General features: G+C 42.0%; 1 protein-coding gene across 5 annotated transcripts in view; it reads right to left on the bottom strand.

Moving 5' to 3' along the window:
• The window catches only part of FGF13 (fibroblast growth factor 13), a 267,134-nt gene that overhangs the window by 77,573 nt on the left and 162,256 nt on the right, over positions 1–27,305 (bottom strand). The gene's annotated exons all lie outside the window — the stretch shown is intronic.

Raw genomic sequence — 27,305 nt, 5'->3', positions numbered from 1 at the left:
GAAAACATTGAGATTTGGGTTTTGAAGATGTACAGTACTGCAAACACTGTGGTCCATAATGTGACTACAGTTGTACTTCAATTGTGTTAATCAAGGGCTGGATTTGAATTTTCTGTTGCTGAACTTGACTGAGACCTTGTTTAACTCATCCCTTCTTCAGCACAGCAAGTTAAGCCCATGCTCACGTATTATGTAAGTAATGAGATTTAGGCAATTTAGAAGCAGAGTCAGATTTCAAAGTCAAATACTGTGTCTAAGTGTGATTTGGTCATTGTAGAGTCATATAATTACAAGTAGTAGAAAAGAGCTATTTAGAAAGGCTCTGCCTCTTCACCAGGAGTTACCACTCCCTCCACGAGACGTTTACAAGTCACGTGTGCATGAGCTTGGTTTATTTTGCAGTGCAATGGACCCACAGTGAGCATATACCAATTTGCGTATCAGGAGGAAAATCACTAAACTCCAGCTGAGGAGCAGTAACTTCTTAATTTCTGTAACACAATCACTTGCAAATGCATGAGACATCTAAGGATCAGACCCTTAAAGTCATAGACAAGGAAACATTTTCCAGATGCTGGGCTTTAGGTACTAAAATGAGTTCTAGCAACTGAAGCCACTCCAGCATTTTAACATGTTTTATCATTTATATTTTGCTGAGTCTAGACCTGAAACGTGAAGCATGTCAGTTTACTATTAATAAACAATTTTCCCAAAATAGTATTTCAGCGTTTACTAATACATATTACCGCTTACGTACTTGGAATTCACAACAACAAGTATGCAGAAACAAATCATGCTGTGAATTGCACAATTTTAGAATATTCACTGTTTATTATGCCACAATTGCTTATAATCAAGCTGTGAATATTGCAGATACCCAAATACACTGTACTATTAAAAACATCCTTAATTATTGGTGCCAGAAACAAACAGTACCGCACCAAGAAAACTGCAGTGGTGCAAAAAATAAAGTTGATTCTGAGACTTCTCTGCTTCGAAATGGCACCATTTTCACAAAAGGCAGTAAAAAACCCATGTGGAAGAACGTACTCATGCCCATCTCCAATCGCCTGCTGAGTTCTATTGATTTCAAACAACTGACCTTGAGTCGATAGGTTTTATGTCACCCATGTCAATTATTGACAGGCAGACAAAAGCCAGCAGTGGCATTGCTTACTGCCTTGCAATTATAAACAAGGTTAATCTGCTTGTAAATGTAGTTCTTTCTCCACAAGCACCAGTGCATTTAACTCTTTTTCCCAAAGCCTACATGAATTTGTAATGACAACTCCCTAAAATTTACACGGTTCTTATTAAAATTTCAGTATTCTGTCCTCTTGCTACCTCAAGAATGGTTTAAGTGATTCACAATCATTCTTATGGTTTTACAATAAAATCGGAGTTGTATATTGAAAACCTAACCTGTGTCCAGCTAATTCTTATTACGATCTAGTTATTAGTTGCATATTAACTTGTTTTATTGTTTTTATAATAAAAGGAAAATACAGCTTGTGTCTAATCTCCACTTTATTTTGATTTATGTCTCTCATGTGCCCTCAGCACATGCCTAGAAGCACCTGGCATAAAGGAACACAGCTCCTCCGAGATTCCAGCTAAGACCTTACCTCCGCTAGAGTATTAGTTACTTCTGTGGGGTGTCAGTTTAAAAGAGCAACTTCATAGTGTGGTGTAGGACCTGCAGCAAAAGGACTACAAGTAGAATTTGTAAAAAAAACGTAATTTTATATTTTTTTCCTTATTTATCAATAAAAATCAAGCTGACATTTGCTATGAAGTACTCACTGGAGATTGCCACGTTATAACTAGTGGATGACTGATGACTAAACAACTAAGAGGAAGAAAAGGGTGGTTTGGAGAGGGCGTTTACATTTCTAACCATCCAAGGAGGAAAGCTCAAATTAACCCTCCAAAAGAGACAGCAGTGAGTCAAACCCAGTCCCTTTAAGGCACAATTTGATCAGTTTACCCATGCTATTATGTGCCACAACTATTCGCTTTACAGGGGACCAGAACAGATGACTTGGCAGGTCCCAGTAGGATTTGCAGTCCCATGTTACCTTGCTGGCTGGTATGGGGATAGGGCAGCAAGGACTGTATCAAGCAGTCTCCTCCCAGAAAACACGGCCACACCACCAGCACGGTGCTCTACCTTCTGTGCATTTTCTCCACAACAGACAAACTTTGTCTAGTTTGTATCTAAGCAATGATGCATGCTGAAATAAGGGCCCAAGCACATCCAAAGAAGCTAGCGTGGGTACAAGAGAAATGACACACATTATTGCTATGCTGTGGTGGAAAAATAGCCCCTTTCCATGACTGCAATATAGGATCAGATTCATAATCTTGCAAATGATTAGGCATTCCCATTTCAATTAATCCTACTTTGCAGTTTTGAACTGATCTCATCCAGAAAAAAAAAAAAAATTAGGCTTGACCTTATTCCCTGTAATCCAACAACAAAATACCCAACCAGTTTGTCTGGCAGGAAGAGGCTAAGAGCTCAGGCTCCAGGTCTGTTGCTGCTGTTATCACTAAAGAATCTCAAATGCAAAATACAGCAAGCGCAGCACTGCTGTCTCAGCAGTCCCGCAGCAACATCATGCAGTGCTGAACAGCAGCTGCAACAGAAACCTTCCAGGGAAATACAGATGATGACTATAAGAAGGTTCTTGCCTTCTTGGAGAAAGGGGAATAAGGAGAATAGAGTGCTCTGAACTGCTGCCCAGCCAGACAAAACACCCATTTGGGGTTTTAGAGCCTGTTGATCTGCATAGACTATTTCATGTTAGTGATCATTATATTTCCACAGAGTCATTCAGCTGTTTAAATTTTAGCACACAAAGTGACTTAATTCATCCTACTTCATATGTATTTCAGATTAGTAAACATATCATATATTTGTATATTTGTGTGGCAGAATCTGTGATTCCATTCCATTCTTTTTTTTTTTTTCCCTCTCTCTTTTTGACCTGATTGTACTACTCTGTCATGCAATCCAAAATAAGGAAGACACCCCTTAAAGAGTGATACTATTTAATATTCTGATGCAGGGAGTGTTTCCGTTTCTACTTACTGAAGGGAAGCTGTGTGAAGCCAGCGCAGCACTAGCGCTTTCTTTCCTTGGCTTCATCTGCCACCTGGTGGTACAATCCCAGGGAGCAGAAAGCAGCATTTTTATGGCAGGACCCTGCATGTTCCAACAGGCACCTGGAGTTCAGCGCTGATTGCAAGGCTGCAAAAAGCAATGAGCAGCGCTGCAGTTGCAAACATCTGTGCAGTTCATGTCCACACATAATGCAACAAGTTTAAAAAGTGTTCTGCAATTAAAACAATGTTTTAACAGAAAGGGCAAATTTTAAATTCAGATTTTTCAGCGTATGAGACTAAACAGCTGCAAACTCCCAAGTGTCAGAAACTGTCCCAACAATTTAGAAGACTTATGACAAGTTCCTGAGCCCAACAGAAGCTCATTTGCAAAAGCAGGACTCACAATCAGACATAGGATTGAAAACGGAGAAGTATGAGAGCCACTTTGTTACCTGCCCGCAAATAGCTTGCAATGTCCTGCTGTTATGCCACGAGAATAAAGCAGGAAGGACAGAATAGGTACTAGCCTAAACTTTTAAAACTATTGTATTCTATTTGGAATACAACGTTTATTGTATATTCTACTCAGAACATTTCAGTAAAGTTGCAAAACAAAGTGTAATCAAAAGTAACTCCTATTTTCTCATTCTGAAACCAATAGCTCTTGTTTGTGTTGTCCCACATGTTGTACAAGGACAGGATGACACTGAAGCCGCCCTGCTAGGGTGACCTGGTATCTGTGTCACGTCACTTTGCAGCCGCAGGTGGGAAAGTAAATGTTTCCCAGGAGTTGGCCCCTTGGCAAAAACATAAAGGCCAAGTCCACTTGGCACAGTGTGGTACTGTGCGGGGATATTCAGGCTGCCTTGAGTCTAGCGGCATTACTATTAATTAGCAGACAGAATGTTTTGTTAAGCATTCCCAAGATACCCAAGAGAGCACAGTACCTTTGCACTGACACACTCAAGGATAGGTATCTTGAATCATTTCCACCTCTGATATATGGGGCAAATGAGGCAAATATACATTAGGTTACTGTCCCACGCACAGCCGTGCCATAGCCGTGCACCAGGGCCGTGGTGGCAGCCCGGTGTATTTGCAGAGGCTTTTGGCAGAATGACTGTGCAGCAGCTCCGAGTAAAGCCCCTGCTCCTTGCTTGGCTCTTATCATACCCCAAGGAAAGACACATGCATATTGTGGGCAAATGCTGATGAACACAGAGCAAACATTAAAAAAAAAGAGGTACAAGTATTCTTACAGCCACCTGTGTATTTACATGAGCACCGTGGGATGACATCCTTCTGATACCTGGAAAGCAAATTTCAATCGCACTGGCAAACTTCTAACTCAAACACAGTTTTTACTTACTTGCCAAACGTGGAAAAGAAAGCACAGAAAATATCTAATCCAAGCCTTCACGACAGCATGATCCTACTCATATCTGGCGCTCCAGGTGTTGGAGACCAATTCTTAAAGGTAAAAGAAGCATTTTCCCTATTTTCCATTACAGACCAAAACTAAGACTAACCCTTCACTAGCTTGCCTGTTGAGGGAAGAGAGCTGGATGCTGTGCATATGTTTGTGATGGGGTTTGCAAAAATACCTGAGAGAATTGGGAGCATAAACCCCATTACATTTCCCTGACACACATGTATCGAACTCCCCGAAGTGCCCCACTGAAAATCACACTGAAACAACTGCAAGGAAATACCTGGCAGATGTCAGGGATGAGATCAGCAGAGACTCCACCTCCATCCCCCTGAGATGAAGCTCCAGCTGCCCAGATGAATTGCATCTGGTGGTGACTACCTCCCTACCCGAGAAAATCCCAAAGACCCTGGTCCAGGACAGAGTCAGGTATGGAGTATCCAAAGCCTTGTCCTGGCCAAATGGCAGGCAGCCCAACCACAGCGGCTGCAGCGTTCAGTAACGAGCAGGTGGTTTTGCAATGACAGTGCCTCTTGCCAAGTCCGACCCGTTCCGACTCCTCTATTTCTGCATTACCCATGCCATTTGCAAACGCTCTGTGCAAACACAACTCACAAGGAAAGCTCTTCTTTCAGCAGCCTGCAAGCATTTACAGCCAAAATCAATACACACATCAGTGCTCCTAAAAATCATTTCATTTATGATAATTAAATAAATTAGCTCTAATAAAATAATGATTTCACTATTTACCAGAGGAAAATAATAGGTTGAAAGTCATTTAATTTGACACAAACTTGGGGTTGGGTCTAATCCTTCAGATTTTATTCTTCATTTCTGCTGATATTTTATAACAGTGTGAATCATCATTATTTTATTTTCCTGTGACAACATATGAAAATAAACTAGTGAAAATATCGACCTAAGTCCTGGACAGAAAAGAACGAGCAGACGTCCCTGAATGTGAGTCAGATGAGGAATTGTCCTACGCTGTTTGGAAAGTCAGCCTCAAGTTCCCTGTATGCACGTCAATAAAAGCAAAACACTTTGCAAGTGGATTCAGATCATGTTTATACCTGGGAATTTCTGATATGAAGACACAGAAGTTGTACTGTATTTGCACAACCATAAATAAGATGGACGTCTCCATCCTTGCCACACTATCCAGACTCCGCATTGGCAGCCACAGAAGTTAATGCCTTGAAGAAGTTTGATCTAAGCACAAAATTCAGTATTTTTGTCCCAAAGTTCCATTCCACAGACAAGATGCTGCACCAAACACTACTAGAAAAGTGTGAGTGAAAAACATGAATAGATTAAAGGGGCTCTTATGTGCCAGTATCATCCATCAGGACTTCATTCTCATTATTAAATATACCATCCCAGCACTATGCTTATATCCAGATTTATGCTACTCATGGGGAACTGATCACACAGGAAAAGGTTTGTTAATAAAAGACGCTTAGTGTGTTTACCAGAAGTACAAGCATAAACCTCTATCAGACAAAAAAGCTCTTACCACTTATTTTGCAGACATCATTCTAGCCTACTTTCCTCATTAGGGAAAAAAGCATGATTCAAGCCCTCAAAAAAATTCTCAGTAAAACATGTGCCACTAGAGGAGGCTATTTCACAACTTTTTTTCCAGTGACATACCGGTACCAGGGAAATTTCAGTGGAGAGTTTCTGCAAAACCACCACTACTGTTTTCCAGCTAGTCCTATTATGAATTCCTCTGAAATCAGCAAATTTCTCAATAACTGTATTTGTACTTAATCTTGAGCCACAGGAGAAATAAATCCACAAACCCCCCAGAATTCATAACCTGGATAATTTCTGTCCATTTTATTATGATGGTACATTTCATTGCCTGTAAAGCTGCTAAAGGGAAGATGTTGGTGAACAAGTCAGGGGCTTTCAGGGACTCTGCTGATCTGCAAATACAATAACCCTCAGTAGAGAAACTTCAGCTGTATGAATTACCAATGAAGCCGTATCATCAGCAAGTGCATCAGTTTTCTTCACTATTTTCCACCTTTTTAAGTCTTTTGAGCAACTGGCTCCAGATCCATATCCCAGATACCCTCATCCTCAGACCATCAGACTCCAGGCCCCAAAACTAAGGATTCATTCCCTTGCAGAATTGTGTGGTCTTGCATTTTGTTACAGATCCGAACACAACCAAATTTTAAAACAACCCAATTTTCTGTGAAACAGATTTGCCCTTTCCAGTCTGGTCTAGATATAAACAGATATTAAGGGAAATGGGCCGTGTAACTCCGTTGGACAAATCTTGTGCTCATAAAACATCTCTGGCTGATGGTCCCAGAAATAGATGCCCTTTCTCCATCCACAGAACAAGCACATCCCAGAGGAAATTGGCACAGCTATGGGAGAAAGTTTTGTCCAACAATCCCATTTTTGGATGCATCCATCCTAGGTTGTTGTACCCTGTGGTATCTTTAGAGACTCCTTGCCTATTCTTTACCTTGAGCAACAGAGGCTCGGACTTGGGGGATTTTTTTGGCCACAACGCCCCATATTCAGGTAAGGCTCATGGTCAGAGAGGCCTCTGAAAGCGGGTGACAACTGCAAGTTTCAGCCATGCTTCCAGAGCTCACCTTGAGCTTTGCTGGCTCCCCAGGGAGCTCACACAGACGCAGGTTCCCAGGTGGCAGCCCTCCTTTAGAAACGACCCAAAACCCCCACTTGTATCCTCTGCCACAAGCCAGGCTTGGAAGTACCTCATACACTGGGATGGATCTTGAGAGGTTGGAAATAATATTCCATAGGGCTTAAATGATGTGGGTACCACAACTCACATCATGTATCTGGGGCTCCAAGACACTGAAAATGCACCCCTCCCACTGCAGCACTTCAGAGCCCCACTGCTTCAAGGAGGAAGCACCCAGGTTCATTTTTGGGGACAGAGCTTGGAAGCCGGCTACTTAGACTATCTTCTGTGCTGTTCCTCTGGCTTCCAACTCATAAACTCCAAATCTGACGCTGCATCATTAAACATTCCCACCTTCATTTCCTTTGCAGAGGAGCAGCTGTAAAACAAAGTCATTTAATTTCAATTTTTTAATTAAGCAACTATGTAACTAAGTGCTCAACTACAGCGGTGAGAGCTCTAAGCCCACATCCCAGCATTAGAGGGAGTCCTACTCCCGTTTAATTCTCTTTGCAGAGACAAGGAGGGAAGTTGGAAGCGTGGCTTTAGGGAACAGCATCCCAGCATTCAGTCAGCAGCACTAGAAAAATAAACAAGAAAAAAACCCAAGAAACTCATGCTCTGCCATGGACCCACAGCACACAGCAGCATAAAAATCTGGTCCCTCTCCTCACGTCAAGTATCAGCATTCCTGCTCTAAGCAACCTTGCTCTGAGTTGCAGCACTTGAAAGATTCACGCCGATATTCAGGTTCAGTGACCTTGGTGATCCAAAAGGATACATCAGCCTTTCAAGTAGTTAGCTTTTATATCAATGGGCTTGGAGAAATCCGTCAGACATGGGCAGACGGATAGGAGTCACCCATCTCTCTGGTTCTTGGATATTATGGTAATGACTGACAAATACAGACACCCATAAATAAATGGGCGGATGACTCCAGTGACATCATGCTCTTAAGTACTACAGCAACAGAGGCAAGGAAAGTAGACAGGCAGACAGGAGACAATCCAGTCATGCCCTATCTGCGCATATAGCGTGAGTCATATTACCGTTTTCAATATAGAGATTTAGTGGTGTACCTGGACAGCTGCTGACGGTGTGAGCAGATTCAACCAAGGCAAGTATTTGCCAGTTTGTCTGCGTAAACATCATCAGCCCATAAAGACTGCTGCATATTCAAGAATCTGGACCAGATCTTGACTTCAGGGCTTGGATTGAACAGCCCAGGCTCATAGGTCCTTGGAAATATTCCTTCCAGCATTATTTACCAATCTGACCCAGTGTACTTTTTGTTTTACCATTACATACCCTGGAAATGGACTTACGTATTGCAATGCTCCATGCCCAGTAAGAGAAGGTAACGGGAGCCAGTTAAACTTCCCAAAATACTTTCCTGGACTCCACTATCATACAAGTGGCTCTGCAATTGATAACTAGGCAAGAACAGCTTCTTAAAACCAATTTTAAAACAACAACAGCAGCAACAACAACAAAATAGCTCTGACAAGGACACTACAAGCTCATTGACAGGAGAGCTCTGAAGAAGTGAGTCCCCAAGTTCCTGAGCTCCCAGCAACCGAGCAGCTCATCTGGTTGAGCACCAACTAACGTGCTAACAGAAAAAAGGATGAAGTTAAGCTGAGGAAGAATAAAAAGAGCAGCTGATTTCATCTTCTTGCCAGGGAAGATTATGGAACGGTTTGTCTTGAGAGCACTCACATGGCAAGTCCAGGACAAGCAGGGGATCAGGCCCAGTCAGCATGGGTTTACAAAAGGCAGGTCCTGCTTGACCAACCTGATCTCCTTCTATGACCAGGTGACCTGCCTAGTGGATGAGGGAAAGGCTGTGGATGTTGTCTACCTTGACTTCAGCAAGGCCTTTGACACTGTCTCTCATGGCATACTCCTTGAGAAAGTGGCGTCTCATGGCTTGGATAAGTGCACTCTTCACTGGATGAAAAACTGGCTGGACGGATGAGCCCAGAGGGTTGTGGTGAATGGGGTGAAATCCAGTTGGCGGCGGGTCACAAGTGGTGTTCCCCAGGGCTCGGTGTTGGGCGCTGGTCTGTTCAATATCTTTATCAATGATTTGGATGAGGGGATTGAGCGCACCCTCAGCAAGTTTGCGGACGACACCAAGTTGGCAGGCAGGGTCGATCTGCTTGAGGGTAGGGAGGCTCTACAGAGAGATCTGGACAGGCTGGATCGATGGGCTGAGGCCAATCGTATGAAGTTCAACAAGGCCAAGTGCTGGGTCCTGCACTTCGGTCACGGCAACCCCATGCAGCGCTACAGGCTTGGGGAAGAGTGGCTGGAAAGCTGCCCGGCAGAGAAAGACCTGGGTGTGCTGGTTGACAGCCGGCTGAGTATGAGCCGGCAGTGTGCCCAGGTGGCCAAGGCGGCCAACGGCATCCTGGCCTGTATCAGAAATAGTGTGGCCAGCAGGAGCAGGGAGGTGATGGTTCCCCTGTACTCGGCACTGGTGAGGCCGCACCTCGAGTCCTGTGTTCAGTTTTGGGCCCCTCACGACAGGAAAGACATTGAGGAGCTGGAGCGTGTTCAGAGGAGGGCAACCAAGCTGGTGAGGGGCCTGGAGCACAAGTCTGATGAGGAGCGGCTGAGGGAGCTGGGGCTGTTTAGTCTAGAGAAAAGGAGGCTGAGGGGAGACCTTATCGCTCTCTGCAACTACCTGAAGGGGGGTTGTAGCGAGGTGGGTGCTGGTCTCTTCTGTCAGGTGGCTGGAGATAGGATGAGAGGAAATGGCCTCAAGTTGAGGCAAGGGAGATTTAGGTTAGATATTAGGAAAAATTTCTTTACTGAGAGGGTTGTCAGACATTGGAATAGGCTGCCCAGGGAAGTGGTTGAGTCACCATCCCTGGAGATATTAAAAAAGCAAGTAGACGGGGGGTACTTCACGACATGGTTTAGTGGGCATGGTTGATGGTTGGACTCGATGATCTTGAAGGTCTTTTCCAACCTAAATGATTCTATGATTCTGTTTGGGACATTGGGAAAATCCACTCAGACCAAGAGGGGCACTGAAAGAGCAGGACTAGGAAGAGATGCTCTCTGTGCAGTACAGGAGCCTGTGCTTTCCTGTTCTCGGAGAACAGGTTGCTTATGAAAATATGAGCATTTGTGAGAAATGATTTAGGGGATTTGAAATGGGAAATGGAGCTTCCTTTCCCTAGCTCCTGTTTAAACACAGTCACCACCATCAATGCCTAAAAGCTGTCGTCACCCAGAGGCTTTTCAAAAAGCTGTGGCCCCACTGAAAAACAAAGTGCTTGAAGTCAGGCACCTAAATCTAGGCTTGCGTGCCTAACTTGGAGAAAGGTGAGACTCGTGTCACAGCAGCTTCACAGCTCACCTGCACAGGGAGATGGTCTCAGCCTGCAAAAGCCACAGGCTGACAGAGCAAGGCAAACCTGCTCTCGCGGTGACGTGCCACGCTACCAGGACCACTGCCAACTTAGAGGACTCCAGCACGGAAACTCAGCCCCATTTTCAAACATCCAGTGCAGCAGCCGAGAGATCTTCTTAGGTATGGGACTTCTAGGACTTAAAGGTGTCTGAGTTTCTGAAACATTAGGTCTCATCTGCATTACTCAACTTGAGCACACAGACTCACTTGGGTGTTCAAGTAGTCACAAACATGAGAAATCTCAGGAAATGCAGAAAGGAGCTAAATTTCAGTGAAAAGTTTCTGTCGAGAAATTCTAAGCACAGATGAGCAAACATTATTTTTTAAGAGCATAATGACAAGTACATATCATCCCTAATGTCGGGATCTTAAACAAACTGCAGATTGTGCTACACTAAATTACCATCCAGCACATGAGGCTGTTTTGGGATGTCTCTAAGCCCATGCTGTCCTACAATTACTTTAGAAAGAAAATATGCTACAGACCCTGAAATAAATATTTCAGAAATACACAGATATCTAGCATTTTCTTAATTTTCATTTTAAAAGTGGTAACTCAGGATACAGTTATGGTCTAGAGATATGTCTCATTTTTATACTTCATGTATTTGAATGATCTCTTGATCATTTGATACATTTGGGATGCCTTTGGTCAGCAGCAAATAACTTTAATAAGCTTGTTACTTTGTTATCAGAGTTTCAACACTTTCACGAAGAAGAGGATTTATCCCTTTGCCAGTTGTTAGAGGAAAGGTGTTAACGGAGGTGACTTTTGGAAGTTTTCTCTGTATCTAAAAGCAAGCAGTGAATGGGGTAAATGTTAACTGACTATCAATGGCAGTTGAGTACTATCAGACATGCCCACTGTATTTCTAAATTAGTTTTTCTGCAGCTTCTTATACTGTCTTTTATGTCAATCACCCTTCTTGGAATAAAAGGTCCATCCTCTCCAGCTGGTGTCTAACAGGGTATTCAATTATATTTTGGAGCCAGCCTCTGGTTTCCAGTTTGCCCACAGTGACAATTCCTTCCCTGTACCTTCAGATTTGACATGGCTGGGACACAACCCCTCTGGTGTGGCCATCGGGGCTTAATTCCTGGCAGGATGGGAGGAACAATCAAAGAGAGCAATGCTGCTGATCTGCCTCTTCGCACAACTCTAGACCCAGCCCAGGAGGAAACCACCTCCTCTGAAGTTCACCCTCATGACCATTCAAGGAACCCTGACTAGTGCCACCATAGGTACCAACTAGCTTTCTCCTGCATAATATATGAAGCTTCTCCTCCCTAAACAAGTGTTCTAAGGAAAATTTAAGGGATATCTTGGCAGTGTTAGGTTTATGGTTGGACTCGATGATCTTCGGGTCTTTTCCAACCTAAATGACTCCGTGATTCTATGTATCTGACTTCAAAGAATTCTTTCTGGTTTGGGCCCTGAATAACTCTGAAATGGACAGGAACTGATTCTCCATTGCCAAGTAGCTTAGGTCAGGCTAAGTGCAACTCCCTGAAGGAGGCCCCATATTCTGCCCTTGTTCAGCACTCAACCTGGCACATTCAAGACCGTGATGGCATATGGAATTTACTGGGGAATTTGCTGCCTTCCAAGCCCTGAGAGTGCAGGATTTTCTTAAAAATGGGAACACTTCCAAGTTCATTCTGTTAACTCAAGTTTTAACTGCCCTAGAGAGAGGGCAGGGGATGGTGCAGTCTTACTCTTCTGTTCATGTTCTCTCAACACTGATGACACATCACTTAGACTGATGGGGGTATGCACTTTCTGCTATTTTTAGGCTTCTGCAAACCTGAAGATGGGATAAACAACACTACCCGGGCTGGATAAAACAAGGTAACACTGAACAGAACAGGTCATATGAGGAAATTGTGTGGGATGCTGATTTTCATCAACTATTTCCTTAATTTAAAATACAAGAGAGTATATTCTGTGCATCAATGCAGCTGTCACTCACAAAGGTGGCCACTTGAACATACGACTGATGTACGGTAATAATAACTCCTTTTTTGGCAATCCAGCCAAAGGAATCAACGGGGAATTTGATTACCTACTTAAAGCACTAAAAATGGTTAAGTGCCACTGGAGACGTGCACAAATATTTCACCCCACTGTGAGGAAGAAAAGCGGCTGGTATGGAGAAACCAGGCATTGATGATACTATGTCTAATATTCTTTTACCCAGGAATATCTCTATATATTTGACTCAACACTCAGTGCTGACAAGTCTTCCCAACTCTTTTCAACTTTAAGCCAGAGAACGGATGAAAATAAAGGTGAAAGGTAGATTACTATTTAGCTCTTGTTATGTCAAGCTTAACAGCCTTCTAATAACTGAATGTCAAGAAAATACTTATTACCAACTTTCCTGTAGTTTAAGCAGTAGGTTGTGCCTACAAGGAAGCCAGGCACTTTCCTTTAATTCAACAGAGGAAGAAATATTCTGGAATAGAGGAGGAAGAGCTGGTTCATGCCGGACGACTACCCGGGGTGGCCAGACGAGGCCGTGCGAGCTGCACAGTTCCCCGACGCCGCACATTGCAGTGTCCGGCTGCCACAGCCCGTGGGGCAGCCGGTGGGAACCGGGGCACCCACGCCACGGAGGAACCCCTCTGCACCCTGCTTCATCAGCTGTGGGGTGACTCCGTACAAGGATGATCTCCTACGCCGATGCTGTTCCGAGAATACAAAACATCTATTTTCCTACCTCTGCTGCTGCTAAGATGGTATTTTAACAACCAGGCTACAGTTATTCAATATAATCTAGGAGACAGGATTAAAACAACGCTCTTTTTTATGCTCCACTCCATGTTTTGCTGTGCTCCAATCAATCTGTGAAGCATCCAGTGTTTGTTTTTATCTTTGGGTGCAATTAAACCTACAGGAAACATGTGGTAAACGTAACCTTCCCACAGAGAATATTACTCTGCAAGCCACTGACTAACCACTAGATAAAACACCTAAATGACACCAGCATCAATTTTTCACAAAGCAAGACTGAGATGAACATCTCACAGTAATAATGTTAATTACACTTGGTGGATAAAATGAGGAGAAAACCACCCAGAGAATTCAGTGAGGGATGTTAAGATCTGTAATGCTTAAATAGCTAAATGCAATTAAAAGACTCACTCTCTAGTCATCAGCACTTTTGCAGCTCTACCATAGAACATAAGCACTAGAGCCAGTGCACTGTGACAAGAGAACAGATTTCTGCTTTCCTCTACAGCTGACAATCCTCTTATCTGTGGGATGTTTGACATTTTATGTTTTTTTTTAAAATAAACTTGGCAAAACTGGACAATCCTATGAGTGTAATAATTAGTAGCCATTTCCTAAAGCAATCATTTATCCCGTCAGATCATATGTGATTTTTAGATTTGACCAAGCGAATTTTAATGTCAAAAGACAATTAGGGATCTTCACATGGGGCTAGAACATATCTGAATATCCAACATCTGTTTGACTGAATGCTACCGAGCACGCTTAGGCTGGGTTCAGCACGGATGTCTTTCCTTCAGGAGCTGTGAGCAGCGGTTCACAGGATCCGGGTGCCTCAGAACAGATCTGCTTCATCTCAACCATATCAGCACAATAAACCTATGCATAGAAACAGCTCAGAAGACTGAACCACTCTGTGCCTGTGGCTAGCTCATCTGCAGTTTGTCAAAACCCAGGAAACCTCAGAAAGGCCCAACTGCTCCATGGGTTGGAGTCACCTCCAACCTGTTTCATAGGGACAGCTGTGACAACTCTTCATGACCTGTCCACTAAACAAATCTATAACCACAGCCCTTCTTCTTAACCATTCGTATCCACCTTTAGTAAAATAACCATGTAATTTTGGCTGGAGCTTAAAGGCACTGCCTCCACAGATAAAATTCTCTTAATCTCTTGGCCTGAATATCACAAGATGTTTTACCTGGATCCTTTGAATTATGTTTATTAGTTAGGGCCTATCAAGCATTGGTTACCTGGATAAACGTGCCCTGCTGACCGCTAATTTTGAAACTGCTACAGAAAGCCACAAAACTATTCCACAAGCCAAGGTCACATGTGAATACTGAATATTCCTTTATTATAAAAATGAGACTGGCTGTCATTCACCAGAGCAAGTGCATAGGGAAATGACCATTTCCCACCCACTGGCACCATGCAGGGCAACCTGTTACCTACCACCGCCTTACACAAGTCTTTCTACTTTATCTCATCTGCTCTCCTTAAATAATACCTTGTTACTACACTGCAACATATAGTTCAGCTCATCTACCTGAATTGCTTGTTGAAATATGCATGTGTTCTTTAATTACCATAGTTTCATTATTTTTACAGCTAACTTTGCAATCGGTTGCTAATCAAAATCCATTCTAGCACACAGCTCACACAATTATTTCTTGGGAAAATATCCTGACTTTATTACCATTTTCATCCAAAAAACAAACAAGGTCACTATAATTTTCTGGATAGTAGGTTGACTGCCATGCATCAGCATACCCACATTTCATTTACTAGATCAAATAGCTGAATGTTAAACAAGCAGGACTTCTCAAGTTTTCCCTGTCTGTAGGTCCACAAACTAAAAACAACAAACAAAAAAGCAAAACAAAAAAAAGCCAACACCTTATTTAGGTTTCTACAGTCAGATGTTAAATTAACCTGGTTGCACAGTAGCTATTAAAATTAGCCCCTTATCTTTATAAAGTCCAGTTACAAATCTCACAGATAGAAAATATGAAGCAGAAACCTGTTGTTAGACTTACAGAATCAGCTACAAGTGCTCTCAGCAAGATTAGATTACAAATCAATGACAGCTATGCTGAGAACTAAATTATGGCTGACCCTGAGTGAGTATAAAAAATGTGAAGAATGTGCAATACCTTCCTTTTTTTCTATTCTGTTTCCACACAATACCATGCACAACTGAACCCATTTGGCTTTCCCAGCTCATTGGTTTTTTTCAGTTTGACATCAAGTAAAACATTTTCTTTCTCCTTAAAATGAAAAGTTTTGTTTTAATGTGTTTTTTCAATACTTTCACACAATCTACAGCACTTCAAAACAGTATCTAGTTTTGAATTAAAAAGCCAAAATGTCCTGCTTTTAAGTGGTGCATCACTTCTTTTCTTTTAACCAGGCTGAAGCTACATATTGAACATCACTCATTCATCTCCAACCCACAGCTCTTCATGAAAAATGGTTTGTACCATTTTCTTCCTAATGTTATGGTTGATCCCCCAGGAAATTCCTTTTCCTCATGAAAATTTTAGGCACCTCAATAAACTTTAAGTTAAAAGGCTAGTTTACAAGGACCCCCATGTTATTAATCAAAGGAGACCAGCTCCACCACGGAGGGAAGAAAACTAAGTCCACCCAGGTGTCAGTGCTCTGGTTTGTCCAAGGGGATTCAGCCAAGCATGGGCAAAGCCAGCAATAAAATCCCCGTATCCCGGACTGCAGTTAACACTCCTGATTACATGACATGCTTTCTCTACTGCAATGCTGCTTTTCCAAAAGCTGATACTATCAGCCTGCTGTTGCTTCTGAATAGTCATGAGGAGTGGCCCATGACAAATTCAAACACCCACCTTTTTTCAAGCTGATAAAGCCACTCAGCATAGTGGCAATGCCTACCACAGACAGAACTAGTCACCTCCAGCTTGGTACATTCAAAAGAAAAATAAATGCTCTCAGCTACCAAACATATATACATTGTTAAAAAATGTGATCTGCGTGGCCCAAGAGATGGGTTAGAGGAGAGAACTCCAATGCTCATGCTTCATTTCCAGTGTCATCTGCTCATTTCACTAAACAACCGATAGCATGGAAGGGAAGCAGTGGAAGTTTTGCAAAATAAATACTCCTACATCTGTCGACAGCTTCTAGGCATTCATCTAAAAAGAAGTCATTTGTTTTCAAATTGCAAATTAAGGCTCAGAAGGGATGAAATGATCCTCTTCATGATCAAATAATGCAGTATTTCTAATATGGTAACATCTAGAAGTTGCAATCATGTTCATAAACTGAACCTGCAAAGGGATGGAGACACTGATCCTGCTCTGAACAGATAATTAGCATTGCAAACTGACAAATCATTGTTTCTACCATCAATAACTTGACTTAAATTGTGGATGGAGACACAAATAACTAGAGACAAAGCCCTGGATCTTTTTGCACTGTTCTGGCTTTGCATGCTAGAGTCTTAAAATTAATGAATCCACTCCACTGGAAGAAATGCATTATCTACTCTCAGTTGAAAGAGGAAGGATTTTGTAATTTCATACAGCGTTTCACTACTTTATTGCATCTTCCCTCTTTGTCGTGGTTTAACCCCAGCCAGCAACTAAGCACCACGCAGCTGCTCACTCACTCCCCGCTCCCCCGCACTGGGATGGGGGAGAGAATTGGAAGAAAAAAAAGAAGTAAAACTTGTGGGTTGAGATAAAGACAGTTTAATGGGACAGAAAGGAAGGTGATGAAGATAATAATAAGATGATGATGACAATAATAAAGTGACAATAATAATAATAAAAGAATTGGAATATACAAAACAAGCGATGCACAATGCAATTGCTCACCACTTGCTGACCGATGCCCACTTAGTTCCCAAGCAGCAATCTGGCCCCACGCCAGCCAACTCCCCCCAGTTTATATACTGGGCATGACATCACATGGTATGGAATACCCCTTTGGCCAGTTTGGGTCAGCTGTCCTGGCTGTGTCCCCTCCCAACTTCTTGGGCTGGGCATGGGAAGCTGAAAAGTCTTTGACTTAGTCTAAACACTACGTAGCAACAACTGAAAACATGAGTGTGTTACCAACATTCTTCTCACACTGAATCCAAAACATAGCACTATACCAGCTACTAGAAAGAAAATTAACTCTACCCCAGCCAAGACCCCAACACTCTCCTAAGCCTCTCTGGACCATGCAGAGTGGCAAAGGTGTGATGTGCCAGTTCACAAAACATTTCAAAATATGGACAGACTAGAAGAATTTGATGAAAAAAAAAAAAAATACACCTCTTTAATTTTGGGTGAAATTCAGTTCTTTGTAAAGGTTAATTTTTTATTTTCCGTTTTCAGCACCTGGAAATGGTGTTCGTTGGATATATCTAAATGAAAGCTTTCCATTTACAGATTTTTTTTTTTTTTCCCCAAGAGTTCTTTTTAAATTATTATTTTACCAAAATCAGGAAGAACTCATGAATTGTTTCAGTTTCATCAAGCCTTCAGCCTAGGCCCCAAAAGATGACACAGTAAAAATGAATGAAGAATTTTGCCACCCTTAATATATGTCCATAGTAAGTGACAGAGCTGAGGCAAGACTGACTGTCCAACTACCCGTAGGTAAAAAAAGCTTGTAGATACAATGGCACAAAATGACCACACTGTCATTTCCACATGGTGGTAGTAGTGGGGACTAAGGGAAAACCCACCTCAGAGAGAATGATGTATCTTATTTCTGTCATTGTCAACAAGACCTACGTAGCTGTGGAATTTAAGCTGTTGCAAAAGCTGCTGATACATACGTACAGGCTATAAACAACTGGCTCCTTTCAGAAATAAGGAAGGACTGTCATTTTTATTAAGCAGGAAAAATCAATAAAACATGAGAAGAGACACTGAGAAAACTTATGTTCCAGCTACTATAGCAACATCTTTTTAATCAGTAGGGAGAATGCAAAGAATATACAAAGCAATGGACAACACAGCTGCAATTACTACTTCATGTGAGACCATGCTTCATTTGCATTGTGACATCCAATCAGTCAGAATTAAATTTTGTGTGCTACCCTATGTCCCCAGATCTCTCCTTCAGCTAATCTGTCACATCCTTTACAGAAGTGTTACAAATAAGATTTATCAAGATGACAAATAGAGCTTTCATTCCTACTGCGCACCGCGCTTGCCGTGCTCAGTGTACAATCAGCAGCCCAGCTGCTAAGCAACAAAAAGAAACAGAGAAAGAAAAAGCCCCCCCTGCCCCTCCCCGACGCCCATCAGAAATGCCCATCCTTTGGCATACCGAGTGGGAGCAACTGACATGAGAAAGGCAATCAACTGCACCATGGATGGAGTAATTTTACTGTGGATTCTCAGCGACGGGGGAAAAAAGTTATGTTTATTTGCCATGTCTCTGATGAACAACAACCCTTGATTTGCTGGGTCCTACAGCAAGTTCCTATTTTCAAAAACATGTTCTGTTCTTCCTTTTTCCAAAGCTGACTCATAAAATAAATGCTGCCTGGGGCAACATAATGTCTGCTGTTGCCCTCACCAACACACTGCTCCAACACGTCATACTTTGCCAATGTACTACCTTGACGCTTGTGTTCTCTCAATCAGAGAGACACAGACAACTCACATAACATGGAGCTCAGCAATCACATTTCAGAGTAATCTACTTCTGAATGATTTTTAAACTACTATTACATTTATTTCAGATTTCCTCATCTCCAATCCTTGTCAGAATTTACTAGGCAGCACATACCACACATTCCACTTCATATTGATATTCTGCTTTGTAATATTTTATTTTTCACTAACCCAAGCACTGAATTTAATTGCCAGCCCTGCCGTGTATCTTTATAACAAAGCCAAACGATGTTTTGCTCTTCAGCCAACAAGACTCTTACCACCAAGGGAACTGCAGGGGAAAGGTTTGAAGACTGCCATGGTTTGTATCTGCAAGTCTAAAAACTGCCCACAGCAATGGGCTTCAATGTAACAGAGGTAGGTTTATAGCCAAAATAAATTTAGCTCCATCACGATGTCCATGACAGTCAAGTGAAAAACTTGTAGCTGAGTTTACAAACAAGTCATGGCAAGGTAACAAGTTTCCATAAGCTGATATATCCAAGGTTCCTCACTGCACTTGGTCTTTGTTCCTAGAAAATAAGGAACAATGCAGTGAATTTATTCTGTTTCCTTTGCATTTAAATAAATTGAATGGCATCTTTTTACTTGAAATTTCCTCTACTTCGGCATCATTTATACAAAAATCTATGATGCATATTTACTACTATTTTCTTGGTTCAGCTTTTCTTAATGTTGTATTATATGGCAGACTTATCACAGGTTACAGAACTAACTCCAGTAGAGCAAAATAGATGGCTCTGTCTACAAATATTGTTATCGATGGGATAATTCAGTAAAACAACAGCTTAGAGACACATTTAAGAGCCCAAGTATTACCTAAAGAGCTATGTGAGGTCTATCTGCGTTTTAAGTGATGTTTCTTTGCTGGCTCCTAACAACAGAAGTACAGATTCATTCCTCGTTTCAAATGCTGAACAGCACACCCGTCTGAGCTCTTCCGTAGCTCTGATCTGCACTGCAGCTAAGTGCCACCCAGTCTTTGATATACTTATCTTTGCAAGATTCCTTTTAACCAATTTTGCCCGTGTTACTATATGTGGAAGATATCTATTATCCTACACTTGAGCACAGGTCTCCAAACAGCCAAGTTGCCTGACTCTGATTGCTATCACTAAGCAGCAGCAAGGCTGCATTACTACTCAGAGCTACGCTATGATGAAGAGTCTTTGGTAGCTATGCGGACAGAGGAAGGTCTAGTAAACAGGAGAGAAATACAAAGTTCAGTGCATAGGCCACAGCCCCTTAAAGACAGTGGTACAACACCATAACCACATTCAAAATAATCAGGACTTAGATTTTCAAGCACAACCTTATTTACCTACAGTGGGACAACGTGTATAACATCTAACAACTGAGTATCAGGGAATTTTCTGCAAGGTTTATCACCGTTAAGAGTTACAACAAAATAAAGGAATTACCATACCAGGTAGAAATGGAGGTCCACCTACCCTAATACTAAAAAGTATATGCACTCTGCAGTAGATACCTCCTCTTCCTTCCCCTGCCAACTGTATTTGATACTATGAGAGTGATTTAAATCCTAAAACATCGGAATATGAATCCCTGCCAAAAGCTAGCTGCAATTAATCTACAACTAGATATTTTGATGCCTGGCACTTCCATGGAGACACATGGATACCAGAAGCCCAAGTACACCGCCTCCCAGCTATCCCCACATGAACTCCAGTTTCTAGAGGACCCAGTTCAAATTTACTTTATATCTTTTAATTTCATATATTTATAGCAAAAACAGAACTTTGCATAAAAGTTTAGAACACCAGTGCCAGCCCCAAACTGAACAGTCTTAAGCAGCCTTGGCCAATATAGTGTCAGAGCCAGAGTCTGAGAGAAATTGAATTCACATGTCGGCCATCAGCATTAACCACAGACCTATTCATTTGTCAAAGGCCAGAAACACAGGGATGGTAAACCTCACCTAGTCACCCAGATCAACACCCTCCCGCATGTGAAGTCCCCAAGCAGCAATTGTATGCAAGGGCCAAAGCCCATCTATGCTCGAAGTTAACTTTGGGCTCAAAGCCAACCTCCAGACCAGATTTGCACCAGCAACATTCCTGGCTCCCTCTGCCCGTACCACTGGAAGACCTGGTCGCACCCAGCATCTCAACAGAGACCTAAGGTCCCACCTCTGCAGTCTGAACTGGTCGACATGGCTAGACCTGAGCAGCACACAGCTCAGCCGCACAGCAGGCACTATACATTACGGTCTTCCTAACCACAACCTGGGTAATTTGAGCTACAGTCAAATGAGCAGACACCATGGCAGGCAGAAAGAAACCATGGGGCCTAATACATTGTCCTAATTTTTGGACATACTCTTCAGTTCATCTGAAGACCCAGCTTTGTTGTTTCAATAGATGCTGGATCAAAACCCTCCTAAGGACATCTGGTTTGACTTTGCTGCATGGTCTGCATCAGCAAGTAGCTACAGAGTTTCCTTATTGAAATTTCTCCATATTAAAAGTGCCAGAAAAGTACCTTTGAGTCATGTTGATAAATCCTTGTTTAATAGCTGTCAAGGGAAAATGACAGATTAGCCAGAGGGGGATCTCTGGGCATCCAGCACTCACAGGCGTATCATGTACAATAAAGTGCAGATGTAAGGAATGATCACATCATAGTGCCAGACAGCATCATGTCTGCCCATAACATATGGATATCAGCCTGCATAAGAAAAATGGCATTATAAACCTTTATGGTGTCATCATAGGCAGAGCGAAACTCCAGAGCCTGTTTTGGCTGCAGAAGTCAATAGCACAAAAACCACGCGTTGCCTCACCATGAAGAATGCAAACACAGCCTGGCTCCTGGAGAAGAGGCATCACCAGTCTAGCCCCAGACGCAAGAGGCACGTGCTATTACTGTAATGGTCAGTGTAACACAGCTGCTGCCACGAGGGGTTTAACTTACTTCTTTTGTCAAATACCCATTGTACCCAAGCAGTTACATGAAGTATATTAACTCAAAAGACAAATGCTTTGGCCTTCAGACCAAACATAAAAACAAACCCACGCTTTTTCCTATTCTAAGGTTGTTGTCCTCCTGAATATCAAAGGTTAGACTACAGAATAGTATTTAAGCATGTATCTATGTACAACATTTGGACAACTTTTCCTCCCGTGCTGTATCTTTCTCATGTAATGCTCGTGGTCTTGCATACAAAATGACTGAGTCCAGATGTAAAATTTGCAGATAAAATCTTTACAAACAGTATACAAAATCCCAGTGGGGACACACCACAAGCCTCTGATGTATAGCAAGTTTAATCTTCCTGAATAATTGTTTTCTTTCCCATCCCACACTGCTGTATTTTTCTCTATCTTAATTTATTTTAATAAAACATACGTTTGTTTGGAAACAGCATATATTATCGAGCTGTTCCTGGTTTAGAAAACAGAATCATTAACATGATATAGCACACAAGTGCGTCTCTAGTTCATGTTATTTTCTGCTTTGTCAGTTTGACTCAGTCTGTTTTAAATTGCACAAGCTATTTTTAATGGCCTTTTTGCAATTCAGATCTGCATTCTGTAAGTATAACTGAAAAGATAACAGTTCATTTTCAGCCTTGCACTCAAATCTGTTGAAGGAGGCTTTAGTAACTGTTGAATATTCTCTTATTTAAACTGCCTTTTTGATTGTATTAATTTTAAAACAAAATTTTCTTTAAAAAGTGAGACCTATGAAATGAAGTGAAAAAAGGTGAGGCTTGATTTGCAGTCTTTTATATGGGCCTGAAGGCAGGCAGTTTCCAAGAAGACCAGTGAGGTGGATGCTTCATGACAGTAAATTTGAACTGGAGCTCAGTGAGTGGAAATATTTATCCCAAGCCTGTTGTGCCAGAGTAATAACAGCACCAAGCCTCCATGGCTGGAGCTCTGAGGTTAGACCCTAAAAACCCACCCTTGACGAGTCTCTCTGGATTTTTCCAACTCTATCTTTTTTTCTCCCTTGTCCACATCATACACCAGTGAAGTACTCTACGTATGTTTTGGAAAATCTCTGTTTTCACTTGCATCTCTGGGACATACCATAAAGTTGCATGAAACTGGAAAGCACAGTGCAGAACAAAATCAGCTCCCTCTCCTTGCACACATTTCTGTTTCTTTGGCTGGAGCCTTGGATCAAGTCACGAATCACAGAGCATTTTGTCCTAATTTAAAGTGATAACTGTAAAAGAAATTTGTAATGTATATAAAATTGCCTTGGGTAATAATAATTTTCCTGACTCTGCATAATGCAGTGTTAGAATAATTACTACGTTTGGTGCTGCAGGGCCAAAGATGAGCTGGTGTCAGGGAACACTGCTGAACAAGGCTCAGAAAACAGCTTGCAGCAAGGGAAGCCGCCACAGACAGTGCAGCACATTGGGCACTGGCACGACCCATACGGCACGGTCTGACATACCATTCTCGCTGAGTACTTTCCAGTTACAGTGATTACCTTCCATGGACTGTGGAAATCAGGGGTGCCTCGGTGTCACTGCGAAATCAGTATGCAGGTTAATCACTGGTCTTTGGTTACTGAGAGACTTTTGTGGCCGACTCCAGAATTTTGATTTATGGAACTGTATCAATAATTAGAATTACTGAATCTCCTTAAGGCCACACAGCTCAACGTCTCTGTGGTGGTGAGTCTGTATCGGTCCTGCTGAACTGGCAGAGATCAACAAGGTTGCAGAAGGCAGGGGATAGCGTTTGGAAAGGATATTCATGCTGGCAAGGTAGGCAGCATGACAGTTTTGCAGAGCGCTGGGCAGTGGATTGGAGTTTGGGCACCAAAGAGAATAGGTGCCCCTGAGCCACGCTCGGTCTTACCACTAGACCAGTTCACAAAGTTCAAACTCCCCCAGTCCATGAGCTGGTTCACACATCCTCTGTCCCCTGTGAGTATTTCTTAGCTGCAATAAGAGATTTTAACGTATGAGATCAAACCCGCTACCGTATAGTTTTCTATTAAAATACCTTCACAGCTGTATATTCAAGAGGTGAAAAGGCAGAACAAGGTTTAGTAATTATAGCACCATGTTAAACTCATTCTGGGTTACTCTGATTTAGAAGATCACGACAAAAAAATGTGTAATTGAAAAGTGCCCTAGTACAGCAGGAAGGCTCCTACACTCTCTGGATTCCCAAGGTACCTGTGGATGGAGAAAGCTTTCATGTCAAGACTCTCATTAGACATGCACAAGGCTTTATAAAAATAAAGTTTGCTTTTGAATTCTGAAGCCATAAAAATATAATTAGCAGAAAAAGAGGGTACACACAAACCTGCTTGGGCATTCATGTATTCAAACTGATGTGGGCATCGAGAACCACGTGAATCAATGAAGATGTTACGCCCAGCTTAAGCACTGTCAAGGACACCCAGGCTTTATGTCACAGCTCACTAGCACTTACACTACATTTCACACATGTGGCTTAAAGCCTCGTGTTGCTATACTGGGCCCTGGAAAACAAGTCTGCCAGTAACGGTCCTTCCTCCAGCTTGAAGGGTCAGAGGAGGAACAGGTCCAGCCCTGGCTTTAGACACCCTTAGGGCCACGTTCAGCAAGGAGCAAGCAGGGACAAAGGCCACCCTCCCTCTGGGGTCAGGCAGCTGTGCCTGCCTGCACAAGGGCCACCAGGCCACACTGGTCCCACTGTGATGTGCAAGTGGCTTTACACCCCGGTCCCAGCTCGTACATTTAAATGAGTTTCCATATTTCAGTGTTGACAGTTGGCATATCTGAGGCATTATGAGAGTACTGTTCTATAGAGTTTGACCTTAAAAAATATGTATGTTAACAGCAGAGGAAGAGAAGAGTTGCTGAAACTATTGATTTTTAATTAACGTTCGTTCTTTAATTACTTGCCTTTCTAATTAAATTGCTGTTAGGTTGGAATGATGGAACATCCCTAGAGGTTAGTACGTTGTTCCTCTATGTCTTTTACCTGCAATGTTTTATCCTTAAAGGCAAGGTGGACATCTTCAGAACACTTGTTAAACTTCAGAATGTAACCCCAAATTTTTGGTGGGTCTATGTTGCAGGAAGATGCAGAGGATAATTACTGGGCCAACTGCACTCACAGCTAAGAAGTCTCTTTCTAACACATTGTGACAAGGGCTATTGATCTCCTACAGCAGCCTGAGAATGGAGAGAAAAATCATGTGTTTTAACTGACCCTCACAGAGATTTATTCTTTGACAGAGAAATAATACCTGGGAGTAACCACTTAGATTGTCATGGTTTTGGGTGGGAACGAAACAGCTTTTGTTATATGAGACAACACTAAACCATGGATAGATATTACCATAATCCAATTACAGTAACAATAGACATCATCACCCCTTTTTGCTTTACTGTCTAGCCTAGAATATATTCAGTCTTAACTAAAAGCACCATATTCTTTACTGATCTCAGTTATGGAGCAGGCTCTGCCACCTGTGCTAACCTTTCAAGAACAGTTACGCAGTGTGTAAGCATGAGATCTATGATATTTATTTCTGCCACAAGTAAACACAGAATGATCCTCACAGCCATCCTGAGCTGAGGTTGCAAACAGAACCAAATGATGTGAGGAAAGGAGACAGAAGTCTTGCCAGGTGGAAGGAAATAGTGAAAAAAGGGGGCACTTCTGGCATTTTTTAGGTATGAAGTGAGCAACAACTTTAAGGAGAAGCAGCACCTTTTAGTATGAGTTAAAAACACTGCCTTTTCCTACAAACCATGTCTGACTTCTTATCCATTATGGTTACAACAGCACTAATATTATGCTACAAATGTATTAGAAAACCTAAATTGGATAAAGTCATCACAGCAATAAATTCTAAAACAAGAGGAAAAATAAAAACACTGAAGGCCAAAACATTACAGATTTAAGTAGAGGGCAGAGGAACTTTTTCCAAAAGCAAGGCTCCCACAAGTTTGCCATAGCATAGACTATATTTTCCTCTCTTCTGAGCCTTGGACCTTGGTTCCTTCTGTCACGCTGCCCTACACTTCAGCCCAGTCAGATGTTGCTGTAAAGATGATTCACTCTCACGATGCCAAAGAGGTTAAGTTCTCAGGAGAGCTCTGCTCCACGATGTGGGCGTCCCCCTTTGACCCCCCAGGGATCCCTGTGGAGGTTTCCTTTGGCAGCTTCCCCAGTTTTGCTCTGCATTTTATGAACATATGAATGCCAAATTATGTGAATTAAAATTTCCACCTGGCATTGGTGGAAAAAATCTACACGTCTTGTGCAAATGGGCTACAAAACTAGAAATGCCCTGCTTCTCTCAAAAACAGGATTTTGGTTTTCTGTAGAGATTTCTGAACCTTAAAGACCATTTCTGTCCATGTGAGTTGATTTCCCTCTGGAACCTGCATTTTGCCTTCCCACTGCCAGTGTTACAGTGCGCTGGTGAGCACTAAGCACAGTGTTTTAAGTCCTCCGCTACTCCCCTTCAGCAGCAGCAGTTCGATATCCCATTTCCTCTCTTGGCTTTGCTGTTGAATAGGCAATTTTTCTGCAGTAACTTCTCATTTTTTTTTCCCCGACTCTGCTTGCCGCAGCATTTATCTGAGCAGTCATTTACTATGGAGTTCTTTACTCCTAAGCTTATTATCTTCCATTTATCTGCATTGAGTTGTGCTGCCCTATTACAACCCAGGTACTCAAAATTAATCCTCCTCATGTATCAGATTAAATTGTTTCTCATTATCTGCTTGACTCTCAATTCAGTACCATTTGTAAAACTAAAACCTACTTTTCCATAGTATTAATCAAGACATTTTTTTTGGTGACAAAAAGCCATTGTGTCCCAATCTGAATAATCTAAAACAGTTCAAGTAATATTTCTCATACTAGCCAAACTTGAATGTTTCCCTATTTTTCTTTTCCCTTCCTCCTGAAGTCCCGCTCTGTAATCAGCCTTTTGAAACACAAATTTCATGCATTTAATGCATATTTTGCCAACCTGTACTGTCTCCTTATAGCTAAAGGTTCTCAGTGATCAGTGTTTTACATGATCAGATCAATCAACATGTGCAGCTGCTCTAGGAGCCCCAATAAAACAATTTCCTATTGCTTTTTTAAAATGGATTTACAAGGCAATTTCCCTACTTGCTCACTAGCTGTACCAGCCTTCCTCTAGCCTTATAGATGTATGTTCATTTACACCAATTTCTGGAACTTTATTTTGTTGCAGATTGGGGGGTATGGGGTTTTAAATCCGTGTAATTTTAAAATTAATTGTGAATCACCTTACAATTTGCCAGTGTTTGAATTCTATTTGAA

Source organism: Aquila chrysaetos, chromosome 21 (genome assembly GCF_900496995.4).
Source record: "Aquila chrysaetos chrysaetos chromosome 21, bAquChr1.4, whole genome shotgun sequence".
Classification (NCBI taxonomy): domain Eukaryota; kingdom Metazoa; phylum Chordata; class Aves; order Accipitriformes; family Accipitridae; genus Aquila; species Aquila chrysaetos.
The sequence above is the reverse complement of the archived record's forward strand: the minus strand, read 5'-3'. Positions and strand labels throughout refer to the sequence as shown.